This window comes from Crinia signifera, chromosome 9, assembly GCF_055691185.1.
Source record: "Crinia signifera chromosome 9, ASM5569118v1, whole genome shotgun sequence".
NCBI classification, from domain to species: Eukaryota; Metazoa; Chordata; class Amphibia; order Anura; family Myobatrachidae; genus Crinia; species Crinia signifera.
Genome location: NC_139225.1, coordinates 141789220 through 141807609, shown reverse-complemented (window position 1 = coordinate 141807609; position 18390 = coordinate 141789220). Strand labels below are relative to the sequence as shown.

Genomic DNA, 18390 nt, shown 5'->3' with positions numbered 1-18390 from the left:
TTCCCATCCCATAGCCTAACCCCAACCCTCTCCATAGTGCATAACCCTAACTTCCCATCCCATAGCCTAACCCCAACCCTCTCCATAATGCAAAACCCTAACTTCAAAATCCATAGTCTAACCCCAACCCTCTCCATAGTGCATAACCCTAACTTCCCATCCCATATCCTAACCCCAACCCTCTCCATAGTGTATAACCCTAACTTCCCATCCCATAGCCTAACCCCCACCTTGTCCTTAGTGTATAACCCTAACTTTCTAACCCCAATTCTCTCCATAGTGTATAACTCTAACTTTCTAACCCCAACCCTCTCCATAGTACATAACCCTAATGGCCCATCCCATAGCCTAACCCCATCCCTCTCCATAGTGTATAACCCTAACTTCCCATCCCATAGCCTAACCCCCACCCTCTCCATAGTGCATAACCCTAACTTGTCATCCCATAGCCTAACCCCAACCCTCTCCATAGTGTATAACCCTAACTTCCCATCCCATAGCCTAACCCCCACCCTCTCCATAGTGCATAACCCTAATATCCCATCCCATAGCCTAACCCCAACCCTCTCCATAGTATATAACCCTAATGTCCCATCCCATAGCCTAACCCCAACCCTCTCCATAGTGTATAACCCTAACTTCCCATCCCATAGCCTAACCCCAACCCTCTCCATAGTGCAAAAACTAACTTCCCATCCTATAGCCTAACCCCAACCTGCTCCATAGTGTATAACCCTAACTTCCCATCCCATAGCCTAACCCCAACCCTCTCCATAGTACATAAACCTAATGTCCCATCCCATAGCCTAACCCGAACCCTCTCCATAATGCATAACCCTAAATTCCCATCCCATAGCCTAACCCGAATCCTCTCCATAGTGTATAACCCTAACTTACCATCCCATAGCCTAACCCCAACCCTCACCATAGTACATAACCCTAATATCCCATCACATAGCCTAACCACAACCCTCTCCATAGTACATAACCCTAATGTCCCATCCCATAGCATAACCCCAACCCTCTCCATCGTACATAACCCTAATGTCCCATCCCATAGCCTAACCCCAACCCTCTACATATTACATAACCCTAATGTCCCATCGCATTGCCTAACCCTAACCCTCTCCATAGTACATAACTCTAATGTCCCATCCCATAGCCTAACCCCAACCCTCTCCATAGTGCATAACCCTAACTTCCCATCCCATAGCCTAACCCCAACCCTCTCCATAGTACATAACCCTAATGTCACATCCCATAGCCTAACCACAACCCTCTTCATAGTGCATAATCCTAACTTCCCATCCCATAGCCTAAACCCAACCCTCTCCATAGTGCATAACCCTAAATTCCCATCCCATAGCCTAACCCCAACCCTCTCCATAGTGCATAACCCTAACTTCACATCCCATAGCCTAACCCCAACCCTCTCCATAGTGCATAACCCTAACTTCCCATCCCATAGCCTAACCCCAACCCTCTCCATAGTGCATAACCCTAACTTCCCATCCCATAGCCTAACCCCAACCCTCTCCATAATGCAAACCCTAACTTCAAAACCCATAGTCTAACCCCAACCCTCTCCATAGTGCATAACCCTAACTTCCCATCCCATAGCCTAACCCAAACCCTCTCCATAGTGTTTAACCCTAACTTCCCATCCCATAGCCTAACCCCCACCCTCTCCTTAGTGTATAACCCTAACTTTCTAACCCCAACCCTCTCCATAGTGTATAACCCTAACTTCCTAACCCCAACCCTCTCCATAGTACAGAACCCTAATGGGGATGCAGTTACGATCCCGGCGGTCGGGATCCCGGCGTTCAGAATCCCGACGACGGAATCCCGACCGCCGAAATGCCGACACATTCTCCCTCCTGGGGTGTCCACGACACCCCTGGAGGGAGAATAAATTAGTGTGCCGAGCGTAGCGAGGCACCGGGTCCGCCGCGTGGCGAGCGCAGCGAGCCGGCAAGGGGGGGCGATCCACGTCCCCCCCTTGTCGGCATTTCGGCTGTCGGGATTCCGGCGTCGGGATTCTGAACGCTGGGATCCCGACCGCCGGGATTCAATACTGAATCCCCCTAATGTCCCATCCCTTAGCCTAACCCCAACCCTCTCCATAGTGTATAACCCTAACTTCCCATCCCATAGCCTAACCCCCACCCTCTCCATAGTGCATAACCCTAACTTCCCATCCCATAGCCTAACCCCAACCCTCTCCATAGTGTATAACCGTGACTTCCCATCCCATAGCCTAACCCCACCCCCTCCATAGTGCGTAACCCTAATATCCCAATTCATAGCCTAACCCCAACCCTCTCCATAATGCATAACCCTAAATTCCCATCCCATAGCCTAACCCCAACCCTCTCCATAGTGTATAACCCTAACTTACCATCCCATAGCCTAACCCCAACCCTCTCCATAGTACATAACCCTAATGTCCCATCACATAGCCTAACCACAACCCTCTCCATAGTACATAACCCTAATGTCCAATCCCATAGCATAACCCCAACCCTCTCTATAGTACATAACCCTAATGTCCCATCCCATAGCCTAACCCCAACCCTCTCCATATTACATAACCCTAACTTCCCATCCCATAGCCTAACCCCCACCCTCTCCATAGTGCATAACCCTAACTTCCCATCCCATAGCCTAACCCTAACCCTCTCCATAGTGTATACCCCTAACTTCCCTTCCCATAGCCTAACCCCCACCCTCTCCATAGTGCATAACCCTAATATCCCATCCCATAGCCTAACCCCAACCCTCTCCATAGTACATAACCCTAATGTCCCATCCCGTAGCCTAACCCCAACCCTCTCCATAGTGTATAACCCTAACTTCCCATCCCGTAGCCTAACCCCCACCCTCTCCATAGAGCATAACCCTAACTTCCCATCCCATAGCCTAACCCCAACCCTCTCCATAGTGCATAACCTTAACTTCTCATCCCATAGCCTACCCCAACCCTCTCCATAATGCAAAACCCTAACTTCAAAACCCATAGTCTAACCCCAACCCTCTCCATAGTGCATAACCCTTACTTCCCAACCCATACCCTAACCCTCTCCTTAATGCATAACCCTAACTTCCCATCCCATAGCCTAACTCCAACCCTCTCCATAGTACATAAGCCTAATGTCCCATCCCATAGCCTAATCCCAACCCTCTTCATAGTGCATAACCCTAAAGTCCCATCCCATAGCCTAACCCCAACCCTCTCCATAGTACATAACCCTAATGTCCCATCCCATAGCCTAACCCCAACCCTCTCCATAGTGCATAAAACGAACTTCCTGTCCCATAGCCTAACCCCAACCCTCTCCATAGTGCATAACCCTAATGTCCCATCTCATAGGCTAACCCCAACCCTGTCCATAGTGCATAACCCTAACTTCCCATCCCATAGCCTAACCTCAACCCTCTCCATAGTGCATAACCCTAACTTCCCGACCCATAGCCTAACCCCAACCCTCTCCATAGTGCATAACCCTAACTTCCCATCCCATAGCCTAACCCCAACCATCTCCATAGTGCATAACCCAAAATTCACATCCCATAGCCTAACCCTCTCCATAGTGTATAACCCTAATGTCCCATCCCATAGCCTAACCCCAACCCTGTCCATAGTGCATAACCCTAACTTCCCATCCCATAGCCTAACCCCAACCCTCTCCATAGTGCATAACCCTAAATTCACATCCCATAGCCTAACCCCAACCCTCTCCATAGTGCATAACCCTAATGTCCCATCCCATAGCCTAACCCCAACCCTCTCCATAGTGCATAACCCTAACTTCCTGTCCCATAGCCTAACCCCAACCCTCTCCATAGTGCATAACCCTAATGTCCCATCTCATAGCCTAACCCCAACCCTGTCCATAGTGCATAACCCTAACTTCCCATCCCATAGCCTAACCCCAACCATCTCCATAGTGCATAACCCTAAATTCACATCCCATAGCCTAACCCTCTCCATAGTGTATAACCCTAATGTCACATCCCATAGCCTAACCCCAACCCTGTCCATAGTGCATAACCCTAACTTCCCATCCCATAGCCTAAGCCCAACCCTCTCCATAGTGCATAACCCTAAATTCACATCCCATAGCCTAACCCCAACCCTCTCCATAGTACATAACTCTAATGTCCCATCCCATAGCCTAACCCCAACCCTCTCCATAGTGCATAACCCTAACTTCCCATCCCATAGCCTAACCCCAACCCTCTCCATAGTGCATAACCCTAACTTCCCATCCCATAGTCTAACCCCCAACACTCTCCATAGTGCATAACCCTAACTTCACATCCCATAGCCTAACCACAACCCTCTTCATAGTGCATAATCCTAACTTCCCATCCCATAGCCTAACCCCAACCCTCTCCATAGTTCATAACCCTAAATTCCCATCCCATAGCCTAACCCCAACCCTCTCCATATTGCATAACCCTAACTTCACATCCCATAGCCTAACCCCAACCCTCTCCATAGTGCATAACCCTAACTTCCCATCCCATAGCCTAACCCCAACCCTCTCCATAGTGCATAACCCTAACTTCCCATCCCATAGCCTAACCCCAACCCTCTCCATAATGCAAACCCTAACTTCAAAACCCATAGTCTAACCCCAACCCTCTCCATAGTGCATAACCCTAACTTCCCATCCCATAGCCTAACCCAAACCCTCTCCATAGTGTTTAACCCTAACTTCCCATCCCATAGCCTAACCCCCACCCTCTCCTTAGTGTATAACCCTAACTTTCTAACCCCAACCCTCTCCATAGTGTATAACCCTAACTTCCTAACCCCAACCCTCTCCATAGTACAGAACCCTAATGGGGATGCAGTTACGATCCCGGCGGTCGGGATCCCGGCGTTCAGAATCCCGACGACTGAATCCCGACCGCCGAAATGCCTACACATTCTCCCTCCTGGGGTGTCCACGACACCCCTGGAGGGAGAATAAATTAGTGTGCCGAGCGTAGCGAGGCTCCGGGCCCGCCGCGTGGCGAGCGCAGCGAGCCCGCAAGGGGGGGCGATCCACGTCCCCCCCTTGTCGGCATTTCGGCTGTCGGGATTCCGGCGTCGGGATTCTGAACGCTGGGATCCCGACCGCCGGAATTCAATACTGAATCCCCCTAATGTCCCATCCCTTAGCCTAACCCCAACCCTCTCCATAGTGTATAACCCTAACTTCCCATCCCATAGCCTAACCCCCACCCTCTCCATAGTGCATAACCCTAACTTCCCATCCCATAGCCTAACCCCAACCCTCTCCATAGTGTATAACCGTGACTTCCCATCCCATAGCCTAACCCCACCCCCTCCATAGTGCGTAACCCTAATATCCCAATTCATAGCCTAACCCCAACCCTCTCCATAATGCATAACCCTAAATTCCCATCCCATAGCCTAACCCCAACCCTCTCCATAGTGTATAACCCTAACTTACCATCCCATAGCCTAACCCCAACCCTCTCCATAGTACATAACCCTAATGTCCCATCACATAGCCTAACCACAACCCTCTCCATAGTACATAACCCTAATGTCCAATCCCATAGCATAACCCCAACCCTCTCCATAGTACATAACCCTAATGTCCCATCCCATAGCCTAACCCCAACCCTCTCCATATTACATAACCCTAACTTCCCATCCCATAGCCTAACCCCCACCCTCTCCATAGTGCATAACCCTAACTTCCCATCCCATAGCCTAACCCTAACCCTCTCCATAGTGTATAACTCTAACTTCCCTTCCCATAGCCTAACCCCCACCCTCTCCATAGTGCATAACCCTAATATCCCATCCCATAGCCTAACCCCAACCCTCTCCATAGTACATAACCCTAATGTCCCATCCCGTAGCCTAACCCCAACCCTCTCCATAGTGTATAACCCTAACTTACCATCCCGTAGCCTAACCCCCACCCTCTCCATAGAGCATAACCCTAACTTCCCATCCCATAGCCTAACCCCAACCCTCTCCATAGTGCATAACCTTAACTTCTCATCCCATAGCCTACCCCAACCCTCTCCATAATGCAAAACCCTAACTTCAAAACCCATAGTCTAACCCCAACCCTCTCCATAGTGCATAACCCTTACTTCCCAACCCATACCCTAACCCTCTCCTTAATGCATAACCCTAACTTCCCATTCCATAGCCTAACTCCAACCCTCTCCATAGTACATAAGCCTAATGTCCCATCCCATAGCCTAATCCCAACCCTCTTCATAGTGCATAACCCTAAAGTCCCATCCCATAGCCTAACCCCAACCCTCTCCATAGTACATAACCCTAATGTCCCATCCCATAGCCAAACCCCAACCCTCTCCATAGTGCATAACATGAACTTCCTGTCCCATAGCCTAACCCCAACCCTCTCCATAGTGCATAACCCTAATGTCCCATCTCATAGGCTAACCCCAACCCTGTCCATAGTGCATAACCCTAACTTCCCATCCCATAGCCTAACCTCAACCCTCTCCATAGTGCATAACCCTAACTTCCCGTCCCATAGCCTAACCCCAACCCTCTCCATAGTGCATAACCCTAACTTCCCATCCCATAGCCTAACCCCAACCATCTCCATAGTGCATAACCCTAAATTCACATCCCATAGCCTAACCCTCTCCATAGTGTATAACCCTAATGTCCCATCCCATAGCCTAAAACCAACCCTGTCCATAGTGCATAACCCTAACTTCCCATCCCATAGCCTAACCCCAACCCTCTCCATAGTGCATAACCCTAAATTAACATCCCATAGCCTAACCCCAACCCTCTCCATAGTGCATAACCCTAATGTCCCATCTTATAGCCTAACCCCAACCCTCTCCATAGTGCATAACCCTAACTTCCCATCCCATAGCCTAACCCCAACCCTCTCCATAGTGCATAACCCTAACTTCCCATCCCATAGCCTAACCCCAACCCTCTCCATAATTCAAAACCCTAACTTCAAAACCCATAGTCTAACCCCAACCCTCTCCATAGTGTAGAACCCTAACTTCCCATCCCATAGCCTAACCCCAACCCTTTCCATAGTGTATAACCCTTACTTCCCATCCCATAGCCTAACCCCCACCCTCTCCTTAGTGTATTGCCCTAACTTTCTAACCCCAATTCTCTCTATAGTGTATAACCCTAACTTCCTAAACCCAACCATCTCCATAGTGCATAACCCTAACTTCCCATCCCATAGCCTAACCCCAACCCTTTCCATAGTGTATAACCCTAACTTCCCATCCCATAGCCTAACCCCAACCCTCTTCATAATGCATAACCCTAAATTCCCATCCCATAGCCTAACCCCAACCCTCTCCATAGTGTATAGCCCTAACTTACCATCCCATAGCCTAACCCCAACCCTCTCCATAGTACATAACCCTAATATCCCATCACATAGCCTAACCCCCACCCTCTCCATAGTGCATAACCCTAATATCCCATCCCAAAGCCTAACCCCAACCCTCTCCATAGTACATAACCCTAATGTCCCATCCCATAGCCTAACCCCAACCCTCTCCATAGTGTATAACCCTAACTTCCCATCCCATAGCCTAACCCCCACCCTCTCCATAGTGCATAACCCTAACTTCCCATCCCATAGCCTAACCCCAACCCTCTCCATAGTGCATAACCCTAACTTCCCATCCCATAGCCTAACCCCAACCCTCTCCAAAGTACATAACCCTAATGTCCCAACCCATAGCCTTACCCCAACCCTCTCCATAGTACATAACCCTACTGTCCCATACCATAGCCTAACCCCAACCCTCTCCATAGTGTATAACACTAACTTCCCATCCCATAGCCTAACCCCCACCCTCTCCATAGTGCATAACCCTAACTTCCCATCCCATAGCCTAACTTTAACCCTCTCCATAGTGTATAACCCTAACTTCCCTTCCCATAGCCTAACCCCCACCCTCTCCATAGTGCATAACCCTAATATCCCATCCCATAGCCTAACCCCAACCCTCTCCATAGTACATAACCCTAATGTCCCATCCCGTAGCCTAACCCCAACCCTCTCCATAGTGTATAACACTAACTTCCCATCCCATAGCCTAACCCCCACCCTCTCCATAGTGCATAACCCTAACTTCCCATCCCATAGCCTAACCCTAACCCTCTCCATAGTGTATAACCCTAACTTCCCTTCCCATAGCCTTACCCCAACCCTCTCCATAGTACATAATCCTAATGTCCCATCCCATAGCCTAACCCCAACCCTCTCCATAATGCATAACCCTAAATTCCCATCCCATAGCCTAACCCCAACCCTCTCCATAGTGTATAGCCCTAACTTACCATCCCATAGCCTAACCCCAACCCTCTCCATAGTACATAACCCTAATATCCCATCACATAGCCTAACCACAACCCTCTCCATAGTACATAACCCTAATGTCCCATCCCATAGCATAACCCCAACCCTCTCCATAGTGCATAACCCTAATGTCCCATCCCATAGCCTAACCCCAACCCTCTCCATAGTGCATAACCCTAACTTCCCATCCCATAGCCTAACCCCAACCCTCTCCATAGTGCATAACCCTAACTTCCCATCCCATAGCCTAACCCCAACCCTCTCCATAGTGCATAACCCTAACTTCCCATCCCATAGCCTAACCCCAACCCTCTCCATAATGCAAAACCCTAACTTCTAAACCCATAGTCTAACCCCAACCCTCTCCATAGTGCATAACCCTAACTTCCCATCCCATAACCTAACCCCAACCCTCTCCTTAGTGTATAACCCTAACTTTCTAACCCCAATTCTCTCCATAGTGTATTACCCTAACTTCGTAACCCCAACCCTCTCCATAGTGTATAACCCTAACTTCCCAACACATAGCCTAACCCCCACCCTCTCCATAGTGCATAACCCTAACTTCCCATCCCATAGCCTAACCCCAACCCTCTCCATAGTGTATAACCCTAACTTCCCATCCCATAGCCTAACCCTCACCATCTCCATAGTGCATAACCCTAATATCGCATCCCATAGCCTAACCCCATCACTCTCCATAGTACATAACCCTAATGTCCCATACCATAGCCTAACCCCAACCCTCTCCATAGTGTATAACCCTAACTTCCCATCCCATAGCCTAACCCACACCCTCTCCATAGTGCATAACCCTAACTTCCCATCCCATAGCCTAACCCCAACCCTCTCCATAGTGCATAACCCTAACTTCTCATCCCATAGCCTAACCCCAACCCTCTCCATAGTGTAACTTCCCATCCCATAGCCTAACCCAAACCCTCTCCATAGTACATAACCCTAATGTCCCATCCCATAGCCTAACCCCAACCCTCTCCATAGTATATAAACCTAATGTCCCATCCCATAGCCTAACCCCAACCCTCTCCATAGTACATAACCCTAATGTCCCAACCCATAGCCTAACCACAACCCTCTTCATAATGCATAACCCTAAATTCCCATCCCATAACCTAACCCCATCCCTCTCCATAGTGTATAGCCCAATTTACCATCCCATAGCCTAACCCCAACCCTCTCCATAGTACATAACCCTAAGATCCCATCACATAGCCTAACCACAACCCTCTCCATAGTACATAACCCTAATGTCCCATCCCATAGCCTAACCCCAACCCTCTCCATATTACATAACCCTAATGTCCCATCGCATAGCCTATCCCCAACCCTCTCCATAGTACATAACCCTAATGTCCCATCCCATAGCCTAACCCCAACCCTCTACATAGTGCATAACCCTATCTTCTAATCCCATAGCCTAACCCCAACCTTCTCCATAGTACATAACCCTAATGTCCCATCCCATAGCCTAACCACAACCCTCTTCATAGTGCATAACCCTAAATTCCCATCCCATAGCCTAACCCCAACCCTCTCCATAGTGCCTAACCCTAACTTCACATCCCATAGCCTAACCCCAACCCTCTCCAGAGTGCATAACCCTAAATTCACATCCCATAGCCTAACCCTCTCCATAGTGCATAACCCTAATGTCCCATCCCATAGCCTAAACCCAACCCTGTCCATAGTGCATAACCCTAACTTCCCATCCCATAGCCTAACACCAACCCTCTCCATAGTGCATAACCCTAACTTCCCATCCCATAGCCTAACCCCAACCCTCTCCATAGTGCATATCCCTAATGTCCTATCCCATAGCCTAACCCCAACCCTCTCCATAGTGTATAACCCTAACTTCCCATCCAATAGCCTAAACCCAACCCTTTCCATAGTGCATAACCCTAATGTCCCATCCCGTAGCCTAACCCCAACCCTCTCCATAGTGCATAACCTTAACTTCCCATCCCATAGCCTAACCCCAACCCTCTCCATTGTGCATAGCCCTAACTTCCCATCCAATAGCCTAACCCCAACCCTCTCCATAGTGCATAACCCTAACTTCCCATCCCATAGTCTAACCCCAACCCTCTCCATAATGCATAACCCTAACTTCCCATCCCATAGCCTAACCCAAACCCTCTCCATAGTGTTTAACCCTAACTTCCCATCCCATAGCCTAACCCCGACCCTCTCCTTCGTGTATAACCCTAACTTTCTAACCTCAACCCTCTCCATAGTTTATAACAATAACTTCCTAACCCCAACATTCTCCATAGTACAAAATCCTAATGTCCCATCCCATAGCCTAACCCCAACCCTCTCCATAGTGTATAACCCTAACTTCCCATCCCATAGCCTAACCCCCACCTTCTCCATAGTGCATAACCCTAACTTCCCATCCCATAGCCTAACCCCAACCCTCTCCATAGTGTATAACCCTAACTTCCCATCCCATAGCCTAACCCCCACCCTCTCCATAGTGTATAACCCTAACTTCCCATCCAATAGCCTAAACCCAACCCTTTCCATAGTGCATAACCCTAATGTCCCATCCCGTAGCCTAACCCCAACCCTCTCCATAGTGCATAACCTTAACTTCCCATCCCATAGCCTAACCCCAACCCTCTCCATTGTGCATAGCCCTAACTTCCCATCCAATAGCCTAACCCCAACCCTCTCCATAGTGCATAACCCTAACTTCCCATCCCATAGTCTAACCCCAACCCTCTCCATAATGCATAACCCTAACTTCCCATCCCATAGCCTAACCCAAACCCTCTCCATAGTGTTTAACCCTAACTTCCCATCCCATAGCCTAACCCCGACCCTCTCCTTCGTGTATAACCCTAACTTTCTAACCTCAACCCTCTCCATAGTTTATAACAATAACTTCCTAACCCCAACATTCTCCATAGTACAAAATCCTAATGTCCCATCCCATAGCCTAACCCCAACCCTCTCCATAGTGTATAACCCTAACTTCCCATCCCATAACCTAACCCCCACCTTCTCCATAGTGCATAACCCTAACTTCCCATCCCATAGCCTAACCCCAACCCTCTCCATAGTGTATAACCCTAACTTCCCATCCCATAGCCTAACCCCCACCCTCTCCATAATGCATAACCCTAACTTCCCATTCCATAGCCTAACCCCAACCCTCTCCATAGTGCATAACCCTAACTTCCCATCCCATAGCCTAACCCCAACCCGCTCCATAGTGTATTACCCTAACTTCCCACCCCATAGCCTAACACCAACCCTCTCCATTGTACATAACCCTAATGTCCCATCCCATAGACTAACCCCAACCCTCTCCATATTACAAAATTCTAATGTCCCATCCCATAGCCTAACCCCAACCCTCTCCATAATGCATAACCCTAAATTCCCATCCCATAGCCTAACCCCAACCCTCTCCATAGTGTATAACCCTAATTTACCATCCCATAGCCTAACCCCAACCCTCTCCATAGTACATAACCCCAATGTCCCATCACATAGCCTAACCACAACCCTCTCCATAGTACATAACCCTAATGTCGCATCCCATAGCATAATCCCAACCCTCTCCATAGTACATAACCCTAATGTCCCATCCCATAGCTTAACCCCAACCCTCTCCATATTACGTAACCCTAACTTCCCATCCCATAGCCTAACCCCCATCCTCTCCATAGTGCATAACCCTAACTTCCCATCCCATAGCCTAACCCCAACCCTCTCCATAGTGTATAACCCTAACTTCCCATCCCATAGCCTAACCCCCACCTCTCCATAGTGCATAACCCTAATATCCCATCCCATAGCCTAACCCCAACCCTCTCCATAGTACATAACCCTAATGTCCCATCCCATAGCCTAACCCCAACCCTCTCCATAGTGTATAACCCTAACTTCTAATCCCGTAGCCTAACCCCAACCCTCTCCATAGTGCATAACCCTTACTTCCCATCCCATAGCCTAACCCCAACCCGCTCCATAGTGTATAACCCGAACTTCCCATCCCATAGCCTAACCCCAACCCTCTCCATAGTGCATAATCCTAATGTCCCATCCCATAGCCTAACCCCAACCCTCTCCATAATGCATAACCCTAAATTCCCAACCCATAGCCTAAGCCCAACCCTCTCCATAGTGTATAACCCTAACTTACCATCCCATAGCCTAACCCTAACCCTCTCCATAGTGCATAACCCTAATGTCCCATCCCATAGCCTAACCCAAACCCTCTCCATAATGCATAACCCTAAATTCCCATCCCATAGCCTAAGCCCAACCCTCTCCATAGTGTATAACCCTAACTTACCATCCCATAGCCTAACCCCAACCCTCTCCATAGTACATTACCATAATGTCCCATCACATAGCCTAACCACAACCCTCTCCATAGTACATAACCCTAATGTCCCATCCCATAGCATAACCCCAACCCTCTCCATAGTACATAACCCTAATGTCCCATCCCATAACCTAACCCCAACCCTCTCCATATTACATAACCCTAATGTCTCATCCCATAGCCTAACCCCAACCCTCTCCATAGTACATAACCCTAATGTTCCATCCCATAGCCTAACCCCAACCCTCTCCATAGTGCATAACCCTAACTTCCCATCCCATAGCCTAACCCCAACCCTGTCCATAGTGCATAACCCTAACTTCCCATCCCATAGCCTAACCTCAACCCTATCCATCGTGCATAACCCTAACTTCCCATCCCATAGCCTAACCCCAACCCTCTCCAAAGTGCATAACCCTAAATTCCCATCCCATAGCCTAACCCCAACCCTCTCCATAGTGAATAACCCTAACTTCACATCCCATAGCCTAACCCCAACCCTCTCCATAGTGCATAACCCTAATGTCCCATCCCATAGCCTAACCCCAACCCTGTCCATAGTGCATAACCCTAAATTCCCATCCCATAGCCTAACCCCAACCCTCTCCATAGTGCATAACCCTAACCTCACATCCCACAGCCTTACCCCAACCCTCTCCATAGTGCATAACCCTAACCTCACATCCCATAGCCTAACCCTGTCCATAGTGCATAACCCTAACTTCCTATCCCATAGCCTAAGCCCCGCCCTCTCCATAGTGCATAACTCTAACTTCCCATCCCATAGCCTATCCCCAACCCTGTCCATAGTGCATAACCCTAACTTCCCATCCCATAGCCTAACCTCAACCCTCTCCATAGTGCATAACCCTAACTTCCCATCCCATAGCCTAACCCCAACCCTCTCCATAGTGCATAACCCTAAATTCCCATCCCATAGCCTAACCCCAACCCTCTCCATAGTGCATAACTCTAACTTCACATCCCATAGCCTAACCCCAACCCTCTCCATAGTGCATAACCCTAACTTCACATCCCATAGCCTAACCCCAACCCTCTCCATAATGCATTACCCTAATGTCCCATCCCATAGCCTAACCCCAACCCTCTCCATAGTGCCTAACCCTAAATTCCTATCCCATAGCCTAACCCCAACCCTCTCCATAGTGCATAACCCTAACCTCACATCCCATAGCCTAACCCCAACCCTCTCCATAGTGCATAACCCTAATGTCCCATCCCATAGCCTAACTCTGTCCATAGTGCATAACCCTAACTTCCCATCCCATAGCCTAACCCTAACCCCCTCCATAGTGCATAACCCTAACTTCCGATCCCATAGCCTAACCCCAACACTCTCCATAGTGCATAACCCTTACTTTCTATCCCTTACCCTAACCCTCTCCTTAGTGCATTACCCTAACTTCCCATCCAATAGCCTAACTCCAACCCTCTCCATAGTAAATAAGCCTAATGTCCCATCCCATAGCCTAACCCTCACCTGCTCCATAGTGTATAACCCTAACGTCCTATCCCATAGCCTAACCCAAACCCTCTTCATAGTACATAATCCTAATGTCCCATCCCATAGCCTAATCCCAACCCTCTCCATAGTACATAACCCTAATGTCCCATCCCATAGCCTAACCCCAACCATCTCCATAGTACATAGCCCTAATGTCCCATCCCATAGCCTAACCCCAACCCTCTTCATAGTGCATAACCCTAATGTCCCATCCCATAGCCTAACCCCAACCCTCTCCATAGTACATAACCCTAATGTCCCATCCCATAGCCTAACCCCAGCCCTCTCCATAATACATAACCCTAATGTCCCATCCCATAGCCTAACCCCAGCCCTCTCCATAATACATAACCCTAATGTCCCATCCCATAGCCTAACCCCAACCCTCTCCATATTACATAACCATAAAGTCCCATCCCATAGCCTAACCCCAACCCTCTCCATAGTACATAACCCTAATGTCCCATCCCATAGCCTAACCCCAACCCTCTCCATAGTGCATAACCCTAACTTCCCATCCCATAGCTTAACCCCAACCCTCTCCATAGTACATAACCCTCATGTCCCATCCCATAGCCTAACCACAACCCTCTTCATAGTGCATAACCCTAACTTCCCATCCCATAGCCTAACCCAACCCTCTCCATAGTACATAACCCTAATGTCCCATCCCATAGTCTATCCCCAACCCTCTGCATAGTGCATAACCCTAACTTCCCATCCCATAGCCTAACCCCAACCCGCTCCATAGTGTATAACCCTAACTTCCCGTCCCATAGCCTAACCTCAACCCTCTCCATAGTACATAACCCTAATGTCCCATCCCATTGCCTAACCCCAACCATAGTACATAACCCTAATGTCCCATCCCATAGCCTAACCTCAACCCTCTCCATAGTGTATAACCCTAACTTCCCATCCCATGGCCTAACCCCAACCCTCTCCGTAGTACATAACCCTAATGTCCCATCCCATAGCTTAACCACAACCCTCTACATAGTGCATAACCCTAACTTCCCATCCCATAGCCTAACCCCAACCCTCTCCTTAGTGCATAACCCTAACTTCCCATCCCATAGCCTAACCCCAACACTCTCCATAGTGCATAACCCTAACTTCCCATCCCATAGCCTAACCCCCACCCTCTCCATAGTGCATAACCCTAACTTCCCATCCCATAGCCTAACCCCAGCCCTCTCCATAGTTCATAACCCTAACTTCCCATCCCATAGTCTAACCCCCAACGCTCTCCATAGTGCATAAACCTAACTTCCCATCCCATAGCCTAACTCCAACCCTCTCCATAGTGTATAACCCTAACTTCCCATTCCAAAGCCTAACCGCAACTCTCTCCATAGTGCATAACCCTAACTTCCCATCCCATAGCCTAACCCCAACCCTCTCCATAGTGTATAACCCTAACTTCCCATTCCAAAGCCTAACCGCAACACTCTCCATAGTGTATAACCCTAACTTCCCATTCCAAAACCTAACCGCAACCCTCTCCATAGTGTATAACCCTAACTTCCCATCCCATAGCCTAACCGCAACCCTCTCCATAGTGCATAACCCTAACTTCCCATCCCATATACTAACCCCAACCCTCTCCATAGTGCATCACCCTAACTTCCCATCCCATAGCCTAACCCCACCCTTCTCCATAGTGCATAATCCTTATGCTGGGTACACACCAGCACGATGCAGCTCATGAGCGGGTCATTAGAGGAATCCCACCATTCCCGATCCCAGGATTTGCCACCCTACTGGACAGGATATCTTATCAAATGTCTCAGATGGTTCTAGGCTGTGACCCCCACATGTGTATTTCTCTCCTCAGGTTCCACCAGCAGCAAGTATGTCTGCAGCATCAGCTTCTCTTATGGTACTCGGGGTCCTCCTCTCCGTCTCCCACCTGTCTACTAGTACACCATTCGATAATTTCAAGGAGAAGCACCTTACTAACAAAGCACATCAAAACTTCAACTGTGACAAGGAAATGAACAATCCACCATGGTCTACACCGAACGGGCAGTGCAAGGATTTCAATACCTTCATTCACTCTACTACCAAACCAGTAAAAGCGATCTGCAGTTCTGTTACTGGTCGGAAAAATAAGGAAAGCAGGACGACCTTTCCTCTCACCTCATGCACAAAAACCGTCAGATGCAACTATACGGCGCACTTTCAGACATCTGTAATATGTGTGGTCTGCCAAGATGAATACCCTGTCCACTTTGTCAGAATTGGCAGATGCTAATATATATATATATATATATATATATATATATATATATATATATATATATATATCCTTATCCTTTATATATCCTTTATATATCCTTTATATATCCAATGCACTCACAGTTTTTAGTGTATTACAAGGGCAGTGCTCCCATCAGGCACCTAGCAGTTGCTAAGTCCAATTTGTATAATCCAAGGGTTCAGGGCACTATCAGTTTGGTGAGTGCCCTGAACCCATGGATTATATATATATATATATATACATACACACACACACACACACACACACACACACACACACACACACACACACACACACACACACACACACACACACACACACACACACACACACACAGAGGTTCTGCTCTGTGTAGGCAGATCCCATAAAAGAGTGAGTGAGTTGCCGATCCCAAAAAGGTGAACCGGCGTTCTTTTACTTTCTGTTTCGTTTTTCATTACAATGCATTTGCCTGATCTCAGCACTGCCACCTGTGGCAGCTGAGATGTACTAACTCTGGAGACAGTGCTGCGACTGCAAGTGAAAGAAAGAATAACAAGGCTTCCGCTGCTAGGGATGGCCATCGGTGAAGACGCCATCGATGGTTGCCATCAATGGCGATACTGCACCCAGCCATCGATCAGTGTTTTACTTGGTCATGTATGTACTTATTTGTTCAGCTCACTGTTTTTAAAAAAAAAAGTTAAAAAAATATGGCAATAAATGATTGTAAAACAAATTATGCTTCTTTATTATCATATTAGCCCTTTTTTCAAAGTGAGTCGAGGACTCGTCTAAAAGATCGGGATCTTTTCACAGAGTGATCCGGTGGATCCTGTCTTGTCTTAGTGACCCGTTTTGCCCATCTCTGGCTCTGTGCATACATAAATACACAGGTGGATATAAACCTTTCTCTGTATATAACATAGTAAGATAAGGACACCTTCCTCTGTATTCCATATAGGAAAAGATAGACCCTCCTCTGTATACCACATAGAATAAGATAGACCCTCCTCTGTATACCACATAGAATAAGATAGACCCTCCACTGTATACCACATAGAATAAGATAGACCCTCCTCTGTATACCACATAGAATAAGATAGACCCTCCTCTGTATACCACATAGAATAAGATAGACCCTCCTCTGTATACCACATAGAATAAGATAGACCCTACTCTGGGTACCACATAGAATAAGATAGACCCTCCACTGTATACCACATAGAATAAGATAGACCCTCCTCTGTATACCACATAGAATAAGATAGACCCTCCTCTGTATACCACATAGAATAAGATAGACCCTCCTCTGTATACCACATAGAATAAGATAGACCCTCCTCTGTATACCACATATAATAAGATAGACCCTCCTCTGTATACCACATAGAATAAGATAGACCCTCCTCTGTATACCACATAGAATAAGATAGACCCTCCTCTGTGTACCACATAGAATAAGATAGACCCTCCACTGTATACCACATAGAATAAGATAGACCCTCCTCTGTATACCACATAGAATAAGATAGACCCTCCTCTGTATACCACATAGAATAAGATAGACCCTCCTCTGTATACCACATAGAATAAGATAGACCCTCCTCTGTATACCACATAGAATAAGATAGACCCTCCTCTGTATACCACATAGAATAAGATAGACCCTCCTCTGTATACCACATAACAAAATATATACTCTCTGTATAACAACTTGTCTAATACTAGTGAACCGCGTTCATCAAAATCAAGCAATTTAAATAAAAATGTAAATCCTACTATTTTTTGCGAGTCGTTTGCAAGTTGATTGACAGGGGGTGGCAACCGGACGTGTTTTCAGTGAAGTTGTGTGACGGCAGCTCTGGCCTCGACCAAAGTAGGAAAAGCGCATCCCCCCCAT

At 47.8% G+C, this 18390-nt stretch overlaps 1 long non-coding RNA gene across 1 annotated transcript in view; it reads left to right on the top strand.

The window, feature by feature from the left end:
• Window positions 1–17226, top strand: part of LOC146036156 (uncharacterized) — an 80345-nt gene extending 63119 nt beyond the window's left edge. Inside the window, exon 3 of the long non-coding RNA XR_014460783.1 lies at window positions 16083–17226. This is a non-coding gene — a long non-coding RNA (uncharacterized LOC146036156). The remainder of the gene's footprint in view (window positions 1–16082) is intronic.
• Window positions 17227–18390: the final 1164 nt, after the last annotated feature.